Here is a 6000-nt window from a genome sequence, read left to right as displayed (position 1 = left end):
TCCCCGTGTCCAGAGTTTTTACTGGGCTTACGTCATACAGACATGATTTTTTTTTTTCATTTTCAACCGTGTGATGGAGCCCAGTCAGCAGCTTCCCTGCCCTCTGTGGAGACCAGGCTGACCCCAAGCCCCAGCCTTCCTGTCACTTGATTAGTCTTTCCGGTGATCCAACCCCTTCTGGATCTTGTTAGCATAAACTTAGGTGTAATCTAAGAGGTTCACACATAACAAAGACTCTGCTATAATGAGAAAATGCCAAGAGTTTTAGAATTTACCTCCCAGGAGCCAGGGAGAAAGACCAGACAAATCATTGTACAAAATCCAAGTCTACACTTTAGGAATTCATTTGGCATTCGCTTATTTTAAGCTTCCAAGGGCTATCTCAATGTATCTACTCCCTGGGGCCATTGCCAAGGGGTTAAATCGTGTGTGATAGGAGTTTGTCCATTATGGTTCCTCTTCCTTAGGATCGTCAGAGTCCTGGCTCCCAGGAATACTCTCCCGACCCTTCTCCAGCACATTAGTGTGATTCTGTAATTCCTTTGCAGCATAGTCCCTCCCCTCCTTTTATTTTTATAGATTTTTTTTGAGAGAGAGAGAGAAAGAGAGAGAGAGAGAGAGAGAGAGAGAGAGAGAGAGAGAGAGAGAGAGAGAAACATCCATGTGAGAGTTAAACCATGCCCCCTACCAGGGATCGAACCTGCAACCAGGGCATGTGCCCTGACTGGGAATAGAACCAGTAACCTTCCTGTGCATGGGAAGATGCCCAACCAATTGAGCCACACCCACCAGTCAGGGCCCCTCCCCTCCCTTTAGCCAAGGCAACAATTCCTTCTTCTGCTGAGATATGGCCCTCATTGTGGGTATGGTGACCAGAAGGGCTGGTGGGTACAATTTGTGATGGGTCCAGCATTGTCTTGTAAGGCAAGTTTGTCTGGCTTCATTGGACGCATTGGCATAGTATTTCAAAAAGCAGGGTGTGCTAGTTTTCTATAGTTGCTGTAACAAATAGCCATAAACTTAATGGTTAAAATAATGCAAATTTATTAGCTTACAGTTTTGGAGGCCAGAAGTCAGAAATGAGTTGTAATAAAGGTGCTGGAAGGGTTGATTTTTTTTGAGGCCCTAAGGGCAAATTCTTCTCCTGCATTCATTGGCTCATGGCCCCTTCTTCCATGTTCAAAATACAAAAACCAACCTCTGCCTCACCACATCCCCTTCTCTGACACTGCCCCTCCTGCCTCCCTCTGGTAAGGTCCCTTGTAATATATTGGGCCCACAGGGTAGTCCAGAATTATCTTCACATCTCAAGATCCTTAATTTAATCACACCTGCAATAGGGGAAAGCCCTAAAAGTCTAAATTTAGGATGGATTCCGAAGAACTGACATGGAGACTTATTCAAATTCATAAGAGCTTTAATAGGAGAAACTTACATACGTGGGCAAAACAGCTGCTTCCAGTGGTGATGGGCCAGGAAAAATCTGCACCCCTCCAGGCCAGGGTCCCTTTTTATAGGAGGCTGATAGTAAAACCAGATGGTGGGTAGTCACACAGACCACCAGAAAGAACAATGCATTCCTAAGTTAACAGATAACATCAGGCAGCTACACTCTATACATTCATTAACCTCCTTCCTGGGGCCTTGCTGTTGGTCTTGGGCATCATTCCAGATTTCTGGGGAGTCAACCGAGTGTGAGGCTACAGAAAATTAAACGATCACATAGAGTTCAACATTTCCTAGATGCCTTTGCTGCTGGAGCCATATTGCATCTTTAAAATGAATTTCCCTTACACTCCACCCCACTTGTAACATGGGTCCTTCCATTCTACAAGACAGTCTTCCGTAAATTCCCTTGGACCCTTAATACCAAGCATGTCAAACTCAAAGGCTAACATGGGCCAAATAAACAAGGTTTAAGTTTATGTGGGCCCCCCAAAACCAAAAGCTTCAATTTTCATAGAAACATAGGAATATTTCGATAGAATACAAAGGGCTGAAATAAACAAGTAACTGTTAACATAAAATAATAGAACATTTTAATAAAAATTAATATGTATTTTTAAACATTAACTTACCAGACACTGAAAAACTGCACAAATTAGTAAGTGTAATGCAAATAAACCCATTTTTCTTGTTCCCCGAAAGCAAAATATTTCCTGTTGCGCACACCAAACAAGTCAGTCCAAGACTAGACGTGGCAATTGGTTGCTAAAATATTCGCTGCTAGTATTAGTGGAGAGAAATGGTGCGCCTGCATGTAAGACGTAAGGGAAATGAATGCAACACTATTATAGTAACCAGTCATTAGCAAACGTTGTAGTTCGTTATTAATAATTATGTATAACAGGATATTGTAAAAATTAAGTGACAAAATTTTTATTAAAATGTTTCTTATATACCATTATATTGGGTGGGCCACAAAAATATTTGTTGTGGGCTGCATGCGGCCCGTGGGCCACGAGTTTGACATGCTTGCTTTATACCGTAATGATTTGGAGTCTGAGAGGACAGCAACGTTATATTCCACAGAGGCCTAGCATAATCAACACAGAGATAACAGCATTTCCCATTAGAATCCCGGTAGTAATTCACCCACATAAATAAATGTTAAATATCTACAACTATAGTCCACATATCTAAATCCAAGAGTCACCACTTGTAAACAATGTTCAGCGAATGATTTGCTCACGATCGCACTGCATCGCACGTAGTAATTGTTCTGTTGTCGAGCGGTGTGACTTTCTGCAGCGGATGTAACAGCTGCCAGCTGATGCTCCGATGTGTGCTAAGCCACGCTCCAGCTGTGCACATTTGTTTACTGTCAGTGACTGGTGAATGTATGCATTTACTAGACCTATTCAGTATACGTTTAAAATTACAGTAATATATATAGAAACTTTTCTGTGAAACAACTTTTCATACATACTTAACTTTAATTACATAAACATGTCTAAATGAGTAAAAACGGGTAAATTAACTAATTTGTCAATTGTTTAACATACACATTCGGAAAACCTACTTTATTATATAACAAACTTTTGGCTTTAACGGACACCCCTTGCCTGAATGAGTCCATTATATCGAGCTTTTACTATAATTCAAATCATCGCAAAGGGCCTGACCTTAGACAGTGTTTGGTCTGATGTGTTCTGCACCACCAGCCGACGAGGGGTATTGGAAGCAACCAAGGAATTATCTTCAAGTTAATATTTTGTCTCTCCCCATGGGTTCCAATGAGCCCAAACCATCTGGGGGGAACTTGCCATACCCAAGGTACCCGTAGGTGACTGGTCCCTGGCCCTAGGTCGTGTGGAGCTGTCAGTAAGATGGCATTATGTGGCCTCAGTAGCAGAGTCCATTCAGCAGTTGAGCTCTCCAGCTGCATCCCCATCGCTGTCAGCGGTCTGCTGGTTGAGAGACGATGTGCACTACGCTTGTCTGGCGTAGCTGTTGAGCCCATCAGAGCTTCTTGCAACCTATGTGTCCACCCCTTAGAAGAGTGGGTTTCTCTTCACAGATCCTGTTTCAACAGTCCGTTCATCCACTTTATCAATCGAGCAGCTTTAGGGTTGTAGGGCAGATGGAAGTGCCACATTATAACGCTCTCATTGGCCCATTCTGCACCTGGTGACCCATGAAGTGAGTCTTCTGGTCACTGTTGATATCTGTGGGTTGTCTGTATGTAACACAGAGTTGCCGAAGTCTCTGTATGGTCCTTCTCGGTTGCTTTCTTAGTAGGATACGCTTGCAACAGCAGTATCACGCATGCCAATGCACAGCTGCAGTTTTGATACAGTGGCAAGGGTCTGATGTAGTCTACCTGCCACCTCATGGCTGGCGTTCCTGCCCTTGCTATCTGTCCAAGATGCCATGGCAGCTGTCTCTTGCATTCAAGAGAACAAAGAGTACACTCCTGGAATGCCTCCTTAATATGGGCATGGGTGAGGTTCATGCCCATTTGTTTGGCATTTTCCCAAAGCCTATGTACCCACTGTGCCCAGTCTTTCTATGTGGCCAGCAGGGTCACAGTTTGAGGGGCACTGCTTACCTCTGTGTGTTGGACCTGGGCCAGCTGATCTGCCTTCTGGTTCCCCAGAAGGGACGTACGTTGTGGGCCGGTGCACGGTACACTGTGACCTCAAGCTTCTTGTCCTTTCCCAGACCTCGTCCCACCTTTCAGGTCCCCATAGTGGGAGGGGCTGGCCTTCCTGGTTGTCTTTTTCTGTTGTCCTAGCCACAAAGTGAGGCCTAGCGATAGGACTTGGTTCACGCATCAGTATGATCCAAGCTGCTCACAACTCAGCCCATTGACTGCTGACTTCCTCCATCCAGCCATCTAGCGTCTGTATGTGGCTGTGTGGCCAATGCAGTCCAGCGGGGCGGGTTGTCCTTAGCATATCCATCGGTGTGCTAGGTCTAGTACCTAGCCAGGCACAGGGATTGGTGCCTGACCTTCTGTAATATGCGATTCTTATGGTGGGTGTGTCCACAAATCCATGGCAGTGCCTGCAGGCATTTCACTAATATACGTGACTAGGCATAGGATGGCATGCTGCTCAGCACTATGTGGACTAGCTGATGGAGCACATTGTTGATGCAGGTAGGCACACCATAGTGCACTGAGCCGTCCCCAATGGGGTTTGGCAAATTCCTTATCCATCCAGCGGTGGGGAATTGTGTCTTTGATGTCCCTGGCAGGGCTTTCATGATGCTCTCCACATGCCGTATACTAAGGTACGCTGCAGCAGTTGCTTCTCCACAGGACTATACTTTGTTCAGCTCCCTTCCGTAACCGGGACCAGAAACCTAGGGGTGCCTTCCACCCATCCTGCTTTTGCCATAAGCCCCGCCCAAAGCCCTCTGGGTAGACCGAAACATCTAATTCATAAAGGTTGGCTGCATCCACTACCCCTAATTCTTGAATTAGTTTTACTGCCACCTTTGCACTGGTAAAGGCATTAACACCCTCTGGTCTCCAATCCCAAACGGCTCCTTTCTTTACTAATCCATACAAGTGACATAACAGTTGAGCTATATGGGGAGTGAAAGATTTCCAATATCCAAGCAAGCCCAAGAACCTTTGCAGTTGTTCAACTGCTTCTGACATAGGATACTGTTGAATCTTATCCAGCACAGAAGCTGGGATGACTTTTGTCTTACCGGACCAGACAACTCCCAAGAACCTTATACCTTGTTGCGGTTTACGACCCATCCCCCTCCTTCTAGGTGCTCCAGCAGACTCTCCAACACCTTATCTAAAATAGCAAGGTCATTACCAGTTAGCATAATGCTATCAATATAATGATGCAATGCTACCCCCTCCCCACCTTTCCATATCGATAATATTTTGCTACTAAACCATAACAGGTTGAAGGGCTATGCAGATAGCCTTGTTGCAACAACCGAAGCATCCAGTGTTCTCATTCCAGTGGAGGCGAATCGATCCTTGCTTTGAGGGTCTATAAGAATACTAAAGAAGGCATCAGCAAGATCAGGTACAAACGAATATGTTCCCAGAGACCCACTGACTTTTCAGAAACCCAACATTTTTTTCTTTTGTGGATTGAAGCCCCTATGGGTCTGCATATAGTAATAATCAATGAAAACCAGCTGCTGCAATTGCACCAGTAAAAAGATATAGTTTAAAATAATAACTTCAATGAAAAATCACCTTCTTGGTGCTTAAAGTAAAAATAACACCTTGCTTGATATTTGGGAATTACAGCAGCATATTGTGTAATTATCCCAGGCAAACTGAAAAATCTAATTCCTTAGATGCCTGGCAGCAATTTAAAGAAAGAATTTGCTCCTTTTGCCTTTTAGCATAACCACTATTACCTGTCTCATTCTTGTTCTTACTTCTTTAATTTCAGTCTGCAGATGCAGAATAAAAATCTTAAAAGAATTGAAACTCTGCCAGCGACATATCAACCTCTATTAATAATTTAAAGACAGGGGAAATGTTGGAAACCAAGATCAACAGTAATTGGTATAAAT

This window comes from Myotis daubentonii, chromosome 15, assembly GCF_963259705.1.
Source record: "Myotis daubentonii chromosome 15, mMyoDau2.1, whole genome shotgun sequence".
Classification (NCBI taxonomy): domain Eukaryota; kingdom Metazoa; phylum Chordata; class Mammalia; order Chiroptera; family Vespertilionidae; genus Myotis; species Myotis daubentonii.
The sequence above is the reverse complement of the archived record's forward strand: the minus strand, read 5'-3'. Positions refer to the sequence as shown.